The sequence below is a fragment of the Anser anser genome, assembly GCF_964211835.1.
Source record: "Anser anser genome assembly, chromosome: 2".
NCBI classification, from domain to species: Eukaryota; Metazoa; Chordata; class Aves; order Anseriformes; family Anatidae; genus Anser; species Anser anser.
The window spans coordinates 149,880,716-149,900,816 of NC_139721.1; the positions used below are offsets into that span (position 1 = coordinate 149,880,716).

At 35.8% G+C, this 20,101-nt stretch overlaps 2 long non-coding RNA genes across 3 annotated transcripts in view; one reads left to right on the forward strand and one right to left on the reverse strand.

The window, feature by feature from the left end:
• LOC310895241 overlaps positions 1-14,226 on the reverse strand; it is a 28,769-nt gene extending 14,543 nt beyond the window's left edge. The window contains exon 1 of the long non-coding RNA XR_014580570.1: positions 13,989-14,226. This is a non-coding gene — a long non-coding RNA (uncharacterized lncRNA). The remainder of the gene's footprint in view (positions 1-13,988) is intronic.
• LOC310895240 lies at positions 1,843-19,800 on the forward strand. 2 transcript variants are annotated; one of them, XR_014580568.1, is made up of 6 exons: positions 1,843-3,058; positions 4,445-4,498; positions 5,612-5,716; positions 9,351-9,459; positions 11,296-11,370; positions 17,553-19,800. It is a non-coding gene; the product is annotated as an uncharacterized lncRNA (long non-coding RNA). The 2 variants fall into 2 exon arrangements; XR_014580569.1 differs by lacking the exon at positions 11,296-11,370.
• Positions 19,801-20,101: the final 301 nt, after the last annotated feature.

Below are 20,101 nucleotides of genomic sequence, written 5' to 3' on the forward strand. Positions count from 1 at the left end.
CTTGCCTACCTTTAGACATCTATCATGTAGGTATTAACATCTAAGTTGGTCACTATCAAAACCTCTTTACAGATAATGTGAAGAAACAGACATTTGTAGGGTTTGACTGAGCTGTTTTAGACGTTTCCTGTACGATAATATGAGCTAAGCACTAGAATTGTTTATTTTTCCCCATTGATTAGTCATTTAAAAATATTCACCAATAAATAATTTTGTTCCAGATATAAGCATTTTGTCAAACATCAACATATTGATAAAACAATATTAACCAGATTATATTAAAAAAAAAAAGAAACATTTTTCATTTTTCATTGCTTGTGTTTTCCAACATTTTTTTCTTAAATATGAAGTGATTCTTGTGGCTACAGTCAGCATTGGGTACACCTTAGCTCTTTCTGAAGATTAAGGAGGAATGTATTTTCTGGTGTTTTCTCCAGTATCCTTTTAAATAGTATTAAGAACAAGACAAAGAAAGCTGAAGCTCTGCCTGGGCTTAGTCAAATCATCCAATCACCTCCTCTCCCCCAGTTCTCATCTGTTACTCAGTGGACCTCTTTATGGTCTCATGCCAGAAGAAATAACATTTTGATTTTAGGATGCTCCAATACAGCAATTTTTTGTACAGCATCTGTTTACATCAGCTCACTTAGCTTTTCTGCCTTGAGCACTTTGAAAGTGTCTGGTGAATTAGCTGCCCAGCGGTACAGTTTCATGCTCCCTCATCAGTGAGGATCTTATTGGTGATTTCAGTGAGCTCGCAAATTTAGAGGGGCTTGAATCTCTGGAGAGCTATTGCTGCAACTCTAATAAGAAGGTGTTGATAGACCTTTGGCAATGCTATTGCAAGATTGGTTCAAGGTTATTCTCTCTTTTTTTTTTTTTTTTCACTGTACTTAGGATATGTTATTTGTGCTGCTGGATTTTTGCTGTTGAACAATTAACTACAATATTTTTTTATGCTCTAAGGCAAAACACCCAATCCTTTCCTACATTTACTCCCACTTTATACTTTCAAGCAATCATTTTTTTCTGAGGTCATGACACGTCTTGCTTATGTTCATAAGATTCTCTATAACTGCTCTTCTTTGGAGAAGGAAATATACTTCTGTTCCTCATAAACCTAGTCTTATCTTGATTTTATTAGTGTAAATTAATTATGGGAAAATGATGATTCATCATGGCATACTGGCTATAGAAAATCACATTTATTCAAATTAATCTTGTAGGAGGTTAAGTTTCTCTTACACCACAATTTCTCTATGTCCTTTGACATTTTAACACTCTTTCCCCCTTTATTACCTGTAGGTCAAAATGTATTTCTTCTTACATGCTTTAAGAAACAACAAATCGTATGTATGCAGACAGATTGGCAAATATGCAAGTACAACAAAGAATTTCTTTACATGACTAATTTAAAAGATACTCCAAAAGCTGGATATCTGTGGAGGGGTTTTGTTTCTTTCTCTAGAGCCTTCTGACAAAACAACTGCACTCTGTTTTGCTGCATTTGTAACACCTCTGCCCACTTGTAACTATCAATCAGACTGTGAGACTTTTCATAAAATGTCTTTGATTAACCAAAGACATCGCCTTTGTGTTTATCTGGAATTTGTAGAACATAGCAGGTCTTGTAGATGTCACCTTATTAAATATATATGAAATGAAATAATAAAAAATGTAGCTATTTACTTGTAAACTCATAGATGGTAGTAGAATGAGTGATTTTTTTTTCTTTTTCTGTTTCTTTTTTTTTTTTTTTTTAATAAAAGCTACTGTACAACAGCCTTAGGGGAAAAATAAACAGTATTATATACTTTAAGGGAATTTGTCTGTAATGAGGGGAGCTGATGGGGAGGGGAGCATGATGTTTTCCAGGAAAACTTTGCAAGCAGCAGTTTTCTTGGAAACATATGATGCCACAGAAGGCAGATGCTTTTGTTTGAAAAGCAGCATGTCATGCAGATGAACATTGTGCTTTAACAAGTGTAATATCTGAAAGGAAAGAGATGTCAGAAATAATAATCCACCCTCAAAGCCAGTTATGATTAAAAAAAATATTTGCATGTTGCTGCTGTTGCCTCATATGGTGACATTGAATTCACTGAAGGTGTTTGCATCCCCACGAAGTATGGATTATTTCCCATCACACTGGTAGGCTCCCAGAATGCCAAGTTATTTGCACTGTATGAACAGATTGCATAATTATCTGTTGACTTTCTTGAAAGGAGAGTTGGCAGTGGAGTGTGATTAGGTTTTCCAGAGCTGGCAAATGCAGAGGTGAGGATACAGACTCATGAGGACCATACCATTGTAATTTTAAATAATGAGCAGAAACTCTTGGGACAATTTTTTTTTTTTTAAACTAAGAGATTAAACACCTCAGATGTGATATATACATTTGGTTGATTTGGCATGTGATGTTCAGTTGAGTGAATGTCTGTGTTACTACTGAGTTGCTGAACAAAGATGAAAAGGTAGCCTACTAGCAATGTTCTTATTGCCTCTGGAAAATTTAGATTTTGCACAAATCTGTCAGTCTTCCTGTCAGAAAAATTCAAGTCAAATAATTTTATCCCAGGCTTGGTAAATATATTTAAAGGAAACTGAAACCCCCTCTACATGTCTGGTACAATCTGTATCTATTCCTCTGAGTGGTATTAACTATTTCTGTTGTGAGCTCACATCTCATTTCTTCTCTGGTGAGATTTCTAAAAACCTGACTATGCACACTGCATTGAGCTCTCCACAGCAAAACTCAAAGAGAGATTTAGCTCGAGTCTGGAACTGCAATAGCTTTGCACCACACTCTAACAGAATTTTTTTACTGCTATTAGGAGGAATAGTTGATCATTGAGAGAAATGATGACTGAATGACCTAATTTATACAGCTTGATTTTGATCACCTGATAGATCACCTGATTTTCTCCTCAGATGGCCAGATCTTCCAACACATAAAAAACATGAAGTTGGTCAGCAGGAGAAGACTTTGTTAGCAGCATTTTCTCACTTAAAGATCAGCCTGGTTTGATGAAGCTAAACTAAAGTCTTCATAAAAAGGGTTTGTGATACATGGAATGGCTTATGAAAGGCATTATTTGTTATCTCTGCTCTATGGCCTGCGATACCCACCTACTTTTACATATCTCAGAAAAATTACATAATGCTTTCTGGAAATCACAAGTCTATGCTGCATGGTAGAAAAAAATCACCCAGAGAGGGCACCAAATCTGTCACTCTACAAAGACCAAAAGGGATTCTAGAAGTAAGAGAAAGAAAGTCACGCTGAACTGAAATGAAAATCCTAATTTGATTTTTGATTTTTTTTACATGATTTATTAAGAATAATATTGTAAAAGTAATCTAACTCTAAAGAATTTTGAACTATCAGAATTTCCAGCAAAACATGTTGACTGTGTTAGCACACAGCTCATACAGCAACAACAAAAAAACTATATTGCTATATTACAGATTAGGTGGCTCTTCCTTTTATTTATCTTAAGTGTGAAATATCTTTTTTTCATTTACTAAAAAACAACAAAGTAAAACTATACAAAATTTTTGTATCAGAAAAGAAGCTAAGTTTAGATGTTCACTTTTCTAACTAGAAATGTGCATCTATGGGAAGACAATGTTTGAAGTACAAGATTAAAAAAATACCTTAATATAACATATATTCATTCGATTATTCTTCTGCTATGCTTACTGGTTAGTGAGCAGAGGACTGAGATTCTGTAGATTAGAGATTGTACAATCTCAAAATACTGGAAGTCTTGTTTGTTCAAAAATCTTTGAATTCTTTGAATCAATTTCCCTTCTGATTAGAGATTGAACACTGCAAGGTGTATATGAAAGTAAGTAATTTATTCAGAAGGAAAATCAGAGGTTAAAATTGCAATTTTCTCCAAAGGAAACCTCTCCTGTTTTGAATTTTTAGTAGCTGTCTGTGTATTATTAACAACTCTACTTAGATTTGACAGGCAAGTAATAATGTGGTTATTCATCTCAAAGACAGTGGACCAGAATACATTTCTGGCTCTATAAATGCATTTTAAAAGCTGCAAGACAAATTTCATTACAATAAAGAATGGGGATTTGGTAAATGTAATCTTTGGGGGTTTTATTGGTAGATAAATCTTTCTTTTTCTAAAACTGCTGTTAGGGTTTTAGAAAGCTTAATAAATAGAGCAAGTATTCCCCTATTTATTAGTAACAGTAATGTTTGAAAGCTGGCAGTGTGACATCCATTTCTGAATACACTGTGTCAACCCATCCTGTGTATAATACCACTGAATTTCACCCAGTTACACAGATATGGATCTGGTTCAGCAAGGATGCTTTACCTTTCCTGGAAAAAATAATAATTTCCAGCCTAAGTTAAAGATAAGATAAACCATGGGAACCTGTTCCACATAAAACCTACTGGAATTTCTTTATTGGCTTACAGAGATGCCCAGCTAATTCACCAGTGTCATTTTTCAAACATCATCTATACGTACAGGTATGTTGACTGCAATGTTTTCGTCTCATAGAGCAATTTTTAGAGAGTATTTTTGTTATGATGAGGTTATCTTTAGGTTTTGATAGAAAATATAGGTTATTGTTAATAAAAAACAGATTAAATAAAAATATAAAGAAGAAATATATAAAGGGTATCTTAGTACATTTGACTACTTCTCATAAGGTACATCTCTGACTTTATCTACAAATGGCAACTAAAAAACTGAGTCTTTGTAGTTAGAAACTGACCAAAATATCGTGGTAGCATTTAAACATTTCATTGTTTAAAAGTAAAAATGTTAAGTTTTTGAGCTTCATTAAGCTCTTTCTTTTCTCAAGCATTGTATTTTTCAGAAGTCTTTTTTTTTTTTGACGTTGAACTGATAGCTATTTCTTTTTTGTTAATTAGTTTGATTCTAATTGTTCTCATTACTTTTAATTCTGAATACAGACTTTCAGTTATGACTTCAATCTGTTCAAAAACCATACCACCTTGTTTGTTTCAAAGTGTTACATTCTAGAAATCATTCAATACAAGTGTAAGGCTATTAGTAACTACTGAAATAATGATAATTTTACCTCACATGATGGAAACTGTCCTGACTCAAAGTAAGAATGTGGCATATTAAATAAAGGCAATTCCTTAGGAATAGAATTTGATAATGATGTAAATGACAACATAAAGTTGTGGTTTAATGAAAGTTTTGTCCTGTATGTTTCTTAGCAATATTTCTTCTTTACATCTGTCATTATAACTTGGTATTCATAAAATATACACAGGAAAGCAAAATGCTTGAAATTTACTCTTTGCTTTCCCCAAGGAGTGATAAATTCTACTTAGTTGTCTTTAGTCTGTAAGTTACTTCTTCAGCTGAGAAACTACAGCATGAAGGTTTATCTTGTTTTTGTAACGTTCTGCTGGATTGAGTGCATTGTTCATGCCAGTCTATGAGAGAAATTAAGTGGAAGTTACTCTTTAGTTATCACAGGAATTGTAAGAAGTCCTAGAGGAGGTGATTGGCTTCTAATTATTTGTCCTTTTATATTAAAAATCGTTAGTCCCATAATACCTTTGTTGCCATAACGTATTGCTTCACTTTCCACATTCTTCAAGTGTGCACAGGCTCTTCAGTAGTGAGTGGACAACAAACAGGGATACGGGACAGTGAATGCTAAATGGCAAGGGAAGAACAAATTATTTCAAGCACCTGACTGTCAGGTGGGTATCAGAGAGTTAGAGCCATGGTCCAGAACACAGTTATTAAAGACTCGCTTTTGTTCCTGTTCACCCCAAGCTGTGAGACGATCTGGAAATGTGACACAGCGGAAGCTATAAGCTTTAGACCTTTTGACTTGACTCCTCTAATTCCTACACTCACTCTCTTTTTTGTGACATTTCTAAGCCATTCTCTATCCAGAATAAATAAATAAATAAATAAAAATAAAATTCTGGGTCCCTGAAGCTACCAAAAACTTCATATAACTTTCAGAAAGTCATTTCTGAAATCAGCAACAAATTGACCATGAGCCAGCAATGTGCCAAGAAGACCAAGGAGGCCAAATGGTATCCTGGGATGCCTTAGGAAGAATGTTGCCAGCAGGTTGAGGGAGGTATTCTTCCCCCTACCCTGGTGAGGCCTCACTTGGAGTGCTGTAACCAGTTCTGGGCTCTGCAGTACAGGAAAGAATTGGAGCTCCTGGAACAAGTCCAGCAAAAAGCTACTAAAATGGTTAAGGGACTAGAGAATCTCTCATATGGAAAGGCTGGGCCTGTTCAGCCTGGAGAAAAGGCGGCTCACAGGTGATCTGATCAGTGTGCATAAGTATCTGAAGGGTGTCAAGATTATGAGGCCAGACTCTTCTCAGTGGCACCCAGAGAGAGGCAATGGGCACAAACTACAGCACAGGAACTTCCGTCTGATCTTGAGGTAAAAAATCATTACTGTGAGTGTGACTGAGAACTGGAACAGGTTGCCCGGAAAGGTGGTGGATTCTATGGAGATATTCAAAAGCTGTCTGAGCACAATTCTGGGTAATGTGCTGTAGGGGACCCTGCTTGAGCAGAGAGGTTGAACTAGATGCTCTCCACAGGTCTCTTCCAACCTCAACTATTCTGTGTTTCTGTGATTTGACCTTGTCTTCCTTGGAGCATTTCTGTAACCCATTTGATTTTACCTTTTTCAAACTTAATAACAAATTGTAAATACATGAACAATACTTTGATAAAGCTGCTGCTCCAGATTTTGTTATGAATAAACAGATAAAGATTTTGTTAAGTGATTTTTTTATTCTTTTTTTTCCTGGAAGATTTGTTTGACTATGTCCAGTTCTGAGAGGTCAAATATCAACAGAAACCAGTAGTAATGTTGATAGGTTCTCTTCACTTGAAAATGTCAGCAAGGAGGCCAGAGAACTAATGTAATGAGTTTTCATTTCTAAATTAAGGTTGGAACAGTTTGATAAATGCTAGTCTGGAAAGTTTCCTTTGCTATTGCCTATACTACACTGGAATAACTTGAATGGCAGGTCTGGCTCATAAAATACAGGGCTTTTCAGAGGTGTGACACTAAGTTTTATTTCAAAGCACATCTCAAAACAGAAACACAGCTATGAACAGCAAGACCTGACAACAACAGTATCTCCTCATTTTTCCTGTGCTCAGTGCAATTGCTCTTATCCTAGCCCTGACCAATTGCTGGCACGTGAACTCCCCAGCCAGTAAAGGCATAAAACCACCTTCTGGCTTTGTCTCATGAGCAGTAATGTTTGGTAAATAGGAAACAAACAAAGAAACAAACAAGCAAAACAAAACAACACAACAACAACAAAAACACGCCAACAACAAAAAACACTACAGCTACAAATCATTTTAGAAGGAAAACAACCTTCTGTGCTCTTTGGTTACACGTGCATCCTGCACATTACAAATCTTTGACAGACATGTGACCATCTTCACACATCTATCAGTCTTATAGCTAATTGCAGAATTTCAAATCAAAAGCTACCAATCTGCCATCTCTCACAAGTACTTAACTCTCATAGAAACTAAATTTGTATGACACAATCTCTCTTGAATTCCTAAAATCAGCTAATCTATAAGTAATACAGACAGAAGGCACAAAACACAGTTTATACCCTTTTATCCACCTGCTATCAAGTCAATGCACGTCTGTTATCTAACCTAAATTGTTGGCAGCAAAGTTGGAATGAGCTTTCTCACAGTGATTAGATGTCTCTGTTGGCTCTGACTCTAGTAGCATATGCTACTCGAATATATCTGCCCTGTAAGACCTACTTTATTATGAAGACCTACTATACCAGTTATCATTTCTTAGAAGATCAAACCAATGCAGCCCTCTATTCATGAGGTCAGAATTACAAAGCAAAATATAAAAAAAGATGCAAAGATTTCCAATATCCACCTAGCCAGCAGACCCTCTAATTTTGTATTCTTTAGAAGTTGACTCGCCTCAGGTTGCTTAGAACAGGGTATAATAAACCCCATGAGGGCAATAACCATGGTCTGTCCATAAACATACATTCATAAGTTATTGGATAAATTTACACCCTAAAAGTTAATGAATTATATTATCTTGCATAGATCTGTTCTAATTTTACATATATCTATGCTAAATGTGAGAGTTCTGTTTATCTTTTTGAATTTTCCTAAGATTTTGTATATCAAGGACATCTTCCAATGATTAGATTTAAAGACTAATTGGATGTTCAGAATTGCTTCTGCTGAGCAATGCTTAATATGTTACTACATTTATTATTATTATTATTATTATTATTATTCCCCCTTCTTGTATTATAGAACAAATTATGTTGGAACATCTGCTTTACTGTCTACGAGTTCATTCATTTTTCCTGTAAGTTTCTTATCCTTGCTGAAATTTAAACAATTCCCAAATTTCTGTTTCCCTGAATTTATTTTTATTTTTTTTTCTCTATATCTTTGATTCTTGATTTTGATGCAACATTTTTTCTGCTATACATGTATACTGAGATTGGGTAGCTAGAGTTATAACCTGGCTGAAAACCTCCAATTATTTTATTCAGTAGCTTCTTATCACTTTTTTTTTTCTACTATATTTTTTTGTAAATCTTTATATAAGTTTTAATTTTTGACCACAGCTGCACATACAAATGCTTTCATTGGCAGTCCTAGGATTTTCTCTCAAGAGTTTACAGTTTATTTCAAATTCATACAAAGATATATAATTTCTTCTATTTGCAGTATAAAATGTTTTATTTATCACTGTAACAAAATCCAATCCAACAGCCAATAAGCTCTGCAGAAAGACTTAATGGTTGTTTTATCCATCTGCATTTTAAAAATGGTTGTTTCTCTCTGTTTCATTTACTACAATATGTACCAAAATATTTATAATACCAGTTTTATCCATACTTGTTGAAATATGGTAAGCTCGCTTTTAGAGAGGAAACAAACTTTAGATCCTCAATATGAAATAAAATCCAGATTATGATACCTTTAACTAGGCTTTGAGTCAAGTCTTGCATGGTTCTTTCTATAGAAGAGATGGCAATCTTGAAATGTGGTAGAATTTTTTTAAGCACTATAGCTGACTGTCACTGGTGTCTGGCAAGGTCTTCACACTGAACTTGCCTCCAGTAACAATTAATCTTTATCACTGTCCTAGACCAAGAGAGACAGGCAATTCAGATATCACAGAGGCTGAATAGCCCTCTGCTGATACATGCCTGTTTTCATCAACTTTATGGGAGCCTAAAACACACAAGTTACTAATTTAATCTCTGCAGTTGAATGTTTGTTGAATGCAGCTAAAGTTTGGCAGCATAAACTCATAACATTGTTTTCCTTTGTGCAGGGTCATTACTGCAATACATCTCAGCGAAGACCAAAAGGAAGGAGTGGGAGGCTGATACTAAAGTGATTTATCCAGCATCTACAGATGTTTCACCAAGAATCACAGAAAGGTTAGCTAGAATAATTGGAATTTTCTTCTGCATAATATATTTTATGTGATCTTAAATTGTTGTAATTCCTATTATTAGTACTGTTTCTTGTCCAATTTTTGTATCTCAAAACAGAGGGGAAAAAAAAAAAAAGTAAAATTAAGATATTGAAAGGAATTTCAGAATTTAGAGTTCATCAATAACTACATAAATAGTCTTTCCAAAGCACCTAAAGATTCCGTATCTGAATCATGGTAGTATTCATTTCAAAAGTTTTCATCTGAGAAACTCACTACTGGACTTAATCCAGCAAATGACTTTATAATAGGATTATCATGTTTCAAGAACACACAGAAGAAGAAGCTTCCTTTCCCTTTTCACATAGTATTTATTAGATATTTCCTCCGGTGATAGGGAATTCAGGATCATTTAGTTCCAAGAGAACACACTACTTCATGCTATGCTAGAACTTAAGGGTAGAATTTAAGGCTTTTTCTCTGGTGAACCTTTTATTTGAGTGCCAAAAATTCCTGGACTACTTCACAATATGAGCATATTTTATTGACTGAAATTTGTTTACAAATAATTTCAATTTTTCTGCCATTTAGGAACTGAAACAAAGCTTCTTCAAATGCACTCGTACTCTTGCATTGATTTAGATGACCTTTTGACCAGCTCCTTGGAGTAGCTTGAGGGGAGATTTAAGCTCTGATCAAAAATGATAAAAGTCCTAAGAATTTCTGAAGTTACATACTGCCATCTCAAATGAATTCATTCTTCTGAATTCACTGGAGAATCCAATACAAAATCTGTATTAGTTAACCAGTACTGAGACCTGCCAGGTGTTAGTACAAAAGTTTTTGTTGCTATTTTATTTTACTTTTACATTTTTTTACTTTTTACATTTTTATTTTACATTTCTCATTTGCTGGTTTTAAAGTATCCAAAAAGTCACAAAGTATCGCATTTGTTTTCAATAAGGAATATGTTTAACTGTTTACCAGCTCATGGCTACTTTAGCTATTCTTGCTTGCATAAGAGATAAGAAAAAATAAAATTGTTCAGAGTCACTCTGTAAATAATACATCAGAACGATACCACTCATCTGAGAGTTGCAGATCTCTTAGTCTCAGTCTTCTCTTATTCATATTAAGCTCACAATCATGAAGCGTCAATTATTAAACATACTTTCAGATTTATCATGAACAAATATTTTCCCGTTCTTCCATCTTTTGCAACCTTTGCTCAGTTTCCAGAATCAGCAATACAAAAATCAATAGATAATATATTTCTTTGCTAGAAAAAGCAGTGTTAGCAGCAGCAGAAACACGACAAGGTCATTCTGTCTGTTTCAGGCTACCAAACATGCACGCTTACCGACACTAAGGACAGGGAACAGCCCTGGATTTCGGCAGTGTGCTCTGCTACTGACCACAGCATATATGTCAACACATAAAGCACATTCTGTGTTATCAGCAGGCACATATATATGCAAGCACGTAACCCAACTTACTTTCTGCCTCTGCACTGACTGACTGCTTATTAGAACAGTGGACCTTCCAGATTACTATTCTTTTGCAATATTTTATTATAATAAGTCTTTTTTTGTATTAAAACGACAACAACAAAGCTCCAAATGGGATTTTTTGGATGAATTTTCTGGATTTATCAGATGTATTTGATGACTGGAACCTACATATCTTAAGATCTTACATTTCTCAGCCCAGATTTCTAAATGTCTATATTGTTCAGACTGGATATGTGCAGAAATATTGAAGTCTTGAGAGCACCAAGCTGACTTGTTCCTCTGTCCTACGAGTCTAATCATGATAGCAGGAACATATACTTCCTCCACAGGCCTCAAATCAGCATCCTTGTCCATACTGCACAGCCAAGACAGATTGCACTTTTCCTTTTCTACTTGTATAACAGGTGAGTAATATACAAGAGACCCAATTCAGTCTCTACCTGTCCTGACTTGCAAAAAAACAGCAGTGGCCCATTTCCTAAAATTTCTGTAAGTAGTGGGTGTGGACTATATAGTCTATCTCTCGTATCTTCCAACTTGTAGTCCAGTTCATATTTAAAAAGATTCAAGCCAAGAAAGACAGAAGGGGACTTGAAATCAACTCCAGTTTAAACAGACCATGAGTTTCTTCTTGACTGTTTCTCGATACACAATCTTGATTATGTCTGTGATGCTTTTATTTATTTATTTATCTCAACCATTTCATTTATGCCGTGGAACTACCCAGATTAAATCTAGTTTCAATCTTGATGTTATTTAACCATTTTACTACAGAATGAACACAAAATGAAAGCCTGCCATAGTTTTTATTATAATTTAGCTATGCAGCCCTTAGATCAAAGCTGTCTTGCAGATGTACGCTGCAAGGTATGAATGGGACAAAGTGTGCGTACTTGCAAAAGATCATGAAGTTGAAGTTTATGGATGGTTAATTCCAACAAAATTTCACCTTTGTAGAGAAAGGTCCTTTCTCATCCTTACTCTTTGAACATCACACAAAGCTGTTCTCATATTGTGTCTTTAATGTTGCTTCACTGGGAAAAAGAGTTATCTTCTGAGTAAACCTACTCTTCTGGTCAAACACTGAATATGCCTGTGATACTTGGGGATGAACCAGCAGCAGGAAGGTGATGTAATTACAATGCTGGAATGAGATTTGGGACTCTGCTTAATCAGAAACCTCACTTGCAACCTTGGAAAAATCTCATTCCTATATTTATTTAAAAATTTTTCTTCATAAATCTATGAAAAACTATTTTTTTCCCCCATTACCATTCCAATTGGCATGTATTTGTTTTACAGGAACATCTTTTACCAGTATTAAGAGACTAAGCCTTTTAGAGTCCTGGGTGCACATTAAGTGCCATAGGTAAAAAGAAAGAGTTCATCCCTGTGCCAAGAACAAATAGATTTGGAACAGCAGATGAACTTCTTTGTGAGCACTTCCAAAATTATATTTTTATTAATATCTTTCATCTTGGTTGACAGGATAATCCATCATAATTAAAAAGATAACCTAGGTTAGTGAGGCTTTTTCTGCAACAGAGTTGTGAAATCAATTTTTAGATGGCCTTTGTATGTACAACAGAGTTTTCAATGCTTATGAGAGAAAATGTCCCCACTGAACACAAACAGTGATAAGGACACACTTTTTTTTTTTTTTTTCTCCTGACTAAAACCAGAAAATTGACCAAATAAACTACAGGTCAGATTCTCAGCTGTATAATTTTGAGAATGTCAACAGTAATTGACTGTCATAAATGGTCACATAAATATGCATATTTCATGGAACCATGTGTATTCTCTAGAAATTTTAGCACATACTTTTGATACTAGCCAATAGGTAAAAGGAATTTATTACCAGAATAAGTTTTATAAAATAAAAATGTCTGTATGTGCATAGGTTTTATCTGTTACTGGATTTATATCTAAGACAATGTTATAAAAGCATGCCATTGTCACCAAGTGTTTTCTGAGCTCCAGAACAGAGACTGCAGCATCTACAGATGTTCTATTCATCTCACACTCTCTTTATAATTAATGTAGAGAAATAGACATTTTTAAGGTGTAATTCATCTGGCTTGTTTAAAACAACCACTTTAGGATGTGATGAATCACACCTTAGACTACATTGACAGTACTAATGAAAATTCCTTAACTTTAAAGGACGTCCACGGTGTCTGACTCAGACAAATTTAGCCCAGGTAGCCTAATATGGTGGAATGATTATGGCTTCCATTCTTAATTTTGTGAACACTTGTTTTCTACATTTGGATAATTATGTTTTTTGAGAATTAAGTTTCACTTCATAAATTCATTCACTTTGCCAGGGTCTGGGAAACTTGACTACTCAGAGAATGATAGATAGATATTTGAGCATTAGAACTTTTTTAAGCAGATGACTAAGGCATATAGCTTTAGTAATATTGGTTTTAATTTCTCTGTGTGTCAGCTGTTCCATATGTTAAATACAAATTATAGTATTAATCTTATTATGACCTGGTTTTCATTTATTCGTTCAGTTTTATAAAGCGCTTGATAAAAGGGTAGAGATGCCAAATATTATTAGCTATGTTATTCCTCTTTATATCTAAGTGAAATTAATGTATTCTCATTACTTATTCTTAGATGTTTTCACTTCAATTTGAATGTTTAATCCTATTCATCTCTCCTTTCTAACTAAATATGATCTTTAACTGTCCATCACCATGCCTTGAACATCCTGAATTTTTACATCAGTACATTTGTGATTCAGAGCATATCCTACAACACCCTTTCCCACTCTGTATTGAATGTGCCTTCCATATGCTATTGAAGATTCAGCATTGCAAGCTATCATTATATTAATTTTAAGACACTTTTTTTTATCAACAGATGAACAATCACGATGATTAAAAATGCTTCTCCTCTCAAGGGCTTGTACAGTATTTTACATTCTCTGGCATGTTGATTAGTTATGTTGATTGAAAATGAGTGAAAAACAGAGACAACTTATTAGCCAGTTTAGTTAGCTGCTACTTACATTAATGAAAATGTCTGGATATATGCCCATTAAGAGTACTTGGGAGATCAGAGGTAGAAAAGCGATTCCTTTGCTTCTCACTGCTGACAATTTGGAAAGCAGCATTCCCACAAATGGCTGCTGAAGCATGTACAGCCTCCACAAGGAAACATTGCTGCACAGGAGCCCAGTCCAAACTAGAGCACCCTTGGGAGCAGGGGAGTCACACTCAGCCAGTGTTTGTATTCCCCTTCCCCCACCTCCCTCCTCAACCTGATGGCTGGCAGCACAGGTGCTTTGGCAGCAGTGGTATTTATCAGTGAGAGCAGCTAGCAGCAGCTCCATTACTGCCACTACTAACAACATGCCAGTCTTTCATTACCAGGGAGGTACTGATAGAAATACGTGAAAGCACAGTTAGTTTTCTGAAGGACAGCTTTGTTTTTTCTTCACTAATTGTTTATTTAAAGGGCTACCTCAGAGAAGCTTTAAAGCTGTAAAACTGAATTTCTTATATATGTTATATATATAAATTATATATATATATCACTTCAGCTGACAGAAGGGAGCTTCATGCTGAACACAAAATCCATTCTCTCAGCTTTATACAGCTAGTAAAATTCACTGATTGTCCGTGGTGGCGAGCAGGGGGGATGGAGGAGGGCAAGTGAAATGTTACTGTGATTCCTATTTCATGATTGGAATTGTAAGGGTAAAAGCAATAAAGTGATTTGCCTAAGGTGATGCAGAAAATGCCAGGAACTGAATCCAGACCTCTTGAGTCACAGCCCAATGCCTTAATCAGCTGACCATGTTTCCAAGCATTTGGCTTTACAAAATCAGTTGGCCTGATTTACTGGCAAAGTCTTACGATAGTGATTTTTCCCACTACAAAAAGTCAGTGACCTAAAAAAAAAAAAAAAAAAAGTATGTGGAAACATATCCTACTGGAGAAATACTGCAAAATAAAAATAATAATAATTAAAAAAATAAAAATGGCAAAAACAGGAAAAAAAGGGATATTAATAGAAACTAGGCTTACTGGTAGTGCAGGACCTGTTTCAGCAACACTGCAAGAGTCAGCTGGCTACAATTTGTCATAAGGAACTGTGCATTAGAATGAAAGACAGAGATGTGATCACAGGGAAAACATCTGCTACTTGTCAGCTGTCACTTAGACAATGGGAAAGGTCTAAGAAAGAGTTTGGAGTACTTTGCTTGTTATTCTTAGGCTGCTGCAGAACCACTTTCTTTTTCAAAATACTTAGCTCTATCTGAGCAAAGAAACTAGATTTCATCCTCACTTTGCTTGAATTCTGCTGAGTGGACTTCAAGTAGAAATATGCCAGAGAACAATGTCATTAATTACAGTAGTTAATATTCAGAATTGGTGAGAATATAATTTTAAAGCTATCTATTAGAATTTTACTTATGTTTTCAATCAGACTGCTCCTACTCCATGCTATGCATTTTTTATTATTATTATTATTATTATTATTATTAATATTATTCCAGCCATTCACTTTTTGAATTATTCAAGAAAATATATAGGTAGAATAAAATATGTTATTATTTTGCTGATGTGAACTTTGAATAATTGGCACAATAACATTACCTATTTCTGACACTTTTGACTTAGACACTTTTTCTGACACTTTTGACTTAATGCAGTTAAGGTGCTGGGTTACTGGAAAAGTCAGTGCATATATCTAAGTTTAAACACAGAACTGCTGAATTAGCACTGGAAAATTCAAATAGATAGTTATTGCATCTTTACACAGTTTTCCCAGTATCAAAATTGATATTTTATGCTATGTGGTGCCTAAGATGAGGACAGATATTTTATTAGTAGGCAGTTTTCCTTTACAACGTAAGTCCAAGTCATGTTTGAAAATCAGAGATCCAAAAATCACACCAATGAGAGAGTCCTGGAGAAGCATTTTTTCCAAAGCTTTTTGCAATCCTATCTCCACTTCTATGGGTTTTTTTTTGTTTGTTTGTTTGTTTTGTCTCTTACAAATGGCAGTTGTGATCTCATCTCCAGAAGACAGGTCATGCCTGGAGAGCAATCTCACATTACATGTATCACTGTTATATACTACAGATGCATTGCAGATTTAATTGTTAAATGTAATTTCTTCAGCAGATGAAAACATTTAATTGTGCATCTTTTGGGACACCTATATCTGTTATATATCAGTTCTAAGGTAGATTCATGGAAAGGTGTTAGCACATAGAAAAAATGATCAACAACAACAGTAACAAAGAGCCCTTTTTTTTTATTGGTATTCTGTTGAGACATCATCAGCATACTAAAAGCAGCATATGTCAGCAAGTCTGCAACGTGTGCATTTCATTGTCTCCCAGTTTAACCCACAAATTGTATTTACTGCTACTAAAACATCTATTATGGGAAGTGTTTCATTTTGTAAGAGTGGTGTCCATGTTCTTGGACAAGCTTCTTTTTCTGAGATGCTGCTAAAATCTGCAGTGAGGGAGAGAAAAACTACACAACAGCAACCCAGAAAACAGTAATGAAGAAAATAATTACCTCCTCAGCTGTGGCTAAGGTGGCTGTTAGATACTGATCCTGTAGAAGAAGGAAGATTTATCTGGCAGGCACTACCAGACCAGATGATTAGCAATACATCTCCCTATGTTTTCAAGTGAGTTTGCACATATAGAAACTTTTATGTATTTAGTTCCCTAAAATCATGTGGAAATACTTCATCTACCTGCTGGTGATTAAAGGAAAACTCACAGGATTTGCAGTTTTTTATTAAAATAACAATAACAATAATAATAATAATAAAGTTCTGAAAGAGCTTTGTGATTTAAATATATAACCAAATTAGAAAGACCTTTGGGTAGTTTTGACCATGCCTAATAGGGGGGAGGGGAATTACAATATGCTTTATTTCAGCACTAGCTGGATGCAATGGATATCTTATTAGATTTTGAGTGATTAAAAGTCCGGAAGAATAAAACATTATGAAATAGAGTATAAAGCAAGCTGGAAGTACTTTGACTAAAAAGAAATTCAGATCTATCTGTGATAGAGGAGAATGGAATAATAATCTGATGTCATCTGCCTGCATCAAAACAGGATTTTCTGTGAGTTTAGAAAAAGAAGAAGGGAAAAAGAAACAGGAAAAACATTATACTTGTATTGTTTTGCACTGCATGGTAGCACGTAAGAAAATAAAAAAGAGAAATGGGCCAAAAGTCATCTTCATGTAAACCTGAATTAGCAGACAGTAGATCAAATTTACCCCTAAAGAATACCCTTCTCTGATAACAAGAAAAAAAAAGGGGGGAAAAAAAGTGCATTGTGAATTAGCATGAATATTAAGCATGGCAAGATAAAAACATATCTCATTTTTGAGCACAAAAATATCATTGTCTAATTTCCTCTCAAATGTGTCATAAATGTGCCTTTTATTCAGTTTTTTGAAAGAAAAATGAATCCCATTACACTTCTCAGTAGTATAGTTATGCAATTCAATGGGGGATGAAATGTCATGATTTAATAAATAGGATAAAGATTAGTAAAATAATCTAATCACCGGTCTCTCTTATTTTCAGTCATCACTGAAGAAGGAAAAGAGCAGGAGAGGAAGATTAATTTGAGGCTTTATGCCGATATGGGTCAGTAGCCCACAGCTTTCCTCTTTTTTGTAAGAGCTAACATGCTTAAGTACAGAGAAGATCACTGAGACTGAGAGTGATTACAAGTGTAACCCACACTTCTTTGAGCAAGCAGCAGTGGCAGCACATTTCACCTTGCAGGTGGCACCTGGGCATGGTGAGGTCTGCTCTGCTCCCAAGAAAGAACGTGGGATGCTTCTGCAGTGTTTGTGGGTACAGTCCTGAGTTTGGCCTTGGATGCTCTGCCTGGACTTAGCCATTCATAGCCATACATCTTTGCGGTTACCCAGCTGGTACCTTCGAAAAACTCATGATACATTTGGTCCTATGGGATCTGGCTGGACTGTCCTTACTGTTCCATATTCCTTCCAAGCAATGTCACACAGCCCTGGTTGGATAGAAAAGTACCCTGAACTTGGATTGGTTTCAAGCTCAAAGTCTTAGATATTTCCTTGGTTTCTGGATGCCTTCATCTGTGTCCCCCATTGGAGCTACAGAACTCCCATCTACTTGAAGGCCCACAAGCCAGTAAGTACAAGATATGTTAAGCAGGGCTGTGTAAGGCTCTGTCTCACTGTATATTTCTTAAGAGGAACATGTTGTCTGAACGCCTACACCACTATTCCAGGAAGTAGGCATGTTGAATTAATTAGAAGCATTTGATGTTACCCAAGTGAGTCAGGGATTTCAGCAGCCACATATGATACCTTCTGCTCTCACACAGTAGAGAGACAGCCTCAGCCTGAACCTGATTTCTCAGGAGTTTTGACCTCCCTTGTGCTACACCTGTCTTCCACCAACATATCCACATGGAGAATCAGATATATAATCTGCCGTGGTGCTCTCATGTGAACTGCCATTTGCAGGTGGCATTTTTCCTGTCTAAAATAGATGTCTGTAGCCATTTTGTTTTTATTGTTGTTGTTTGTTTTTCCTTCTCATTTTGAGGTTTCAATCAGTTATTCACTCTTCAACCTTAAGTTGCCATCAAGTCTGAAAGTCACTGCACAGTCCAGATATACATTTTTAGATCTATCATGCTACTTATTCAGCCCCTGGCTTAAAGATTAAAGGCTTCTTCTGGGTTCACTTCAGTTTTTACAATGTAATTGTCCAACACATTAATGTTTTGTCTCTGTCACTGTGTCAGGGACGACAGGGACTTACCAGGCCAGAGTGCTGAGTCATAAAAGACACCTGGCAGCACATCAGACACCAAATCCAGCTCTTAGGAGAAAAACTAAACTGGACACACAAAAACAATTCAAGATTCAAAATTCTAGAAAAAGTACTTGTGATTACAAATTCCCTAAAGTTAGGGTAAAGATTATTTATTTCTGAACCAAGTGCTGACACTTGGAAGTGCTGACAGAGTTTTGGGGGTACAATTTCAGTAAGGGGTCAGAAAAGCTGAATTATTTATTATTCATATGTGTTGTTACTCCTTAACATTCATCAAAATCAGAAGCAGGCATGTGTAAAGCAAGCCACCTGTTTCTTCCTGTTTAATCTGCCATACTTATAAATCATTTACTGAATAAAGGCTTCTGGATGGAACAATGGTGATGTTTACTATAACAGCATTGTAATGCTTGGGCAGAATCTGTGGTCCTTTGAGGTACCTGAACAAGGGCAGTGAATGCTGTCATAGAAAAGCCTGAAGGAGCAAGATATGAGGCAGTCAAGGGGGAAAAACAAGGAAAAGGAGAAGTCAAATGATCATGGCCGTGCTGGCACCATTGCCTGCAGCAGAGGGCTGGAAAACGAGGACATCCCCTGCTATTGGTGTACAAGGAAAGAAGTTTTTTGCTAGGACAGGAGAGAGGATAGAGCGGACCTGAACACAGGTCACATTTTCTTGTCCCTTGGTCAGGCTGTACACACTCCTCAGGCTTTCCTGTTCCTTTCCTCCCCACCGATGTCAATTTCCTCTCTGACTCTCCATCCCAGCTCTATCACCTCCACCTCAATGTCCCATTTTCTTAATGAGCTGGGCAAGGATCCAGTTTTTCATGTCCAAGGTGGCAAAATTCAGCTTAGTCCACACTTCACAATGGCCTTCAGGCCACTCTGAAGTTCATTCATGTAATATTTAAAAGCCCTAACAGTCACCTGACACCGTCAGAGCACGTGCAGATGCGTTGGCTCCCTGAGGCAACCCAAGGCAGTGTTTGCTGAGTCCCAAAAGCTGTTTACCGTGAAAACACAGAACTGCTCCATGGAAATCTGTTGCTGTGCCTTGCATCACGTGGGCACTATGTCAATGTCCCTGCTTTTTTCCTGTTTAATCTACCATACATATAAATAATTTACTGAATAATGGTTTCTAGATGGAACGACGACGATATCTGCTATAGCAGAAAAGACCTGTGTTGTGCTGCCTGGTCAGAATCTGTGGTCCTGTGAGCTATGTGACCAAGGAAGCTGAATGTTGTCATAAAAAGACAACAATATGTATTAATGATTTATCTTCCTTTTTTATACTG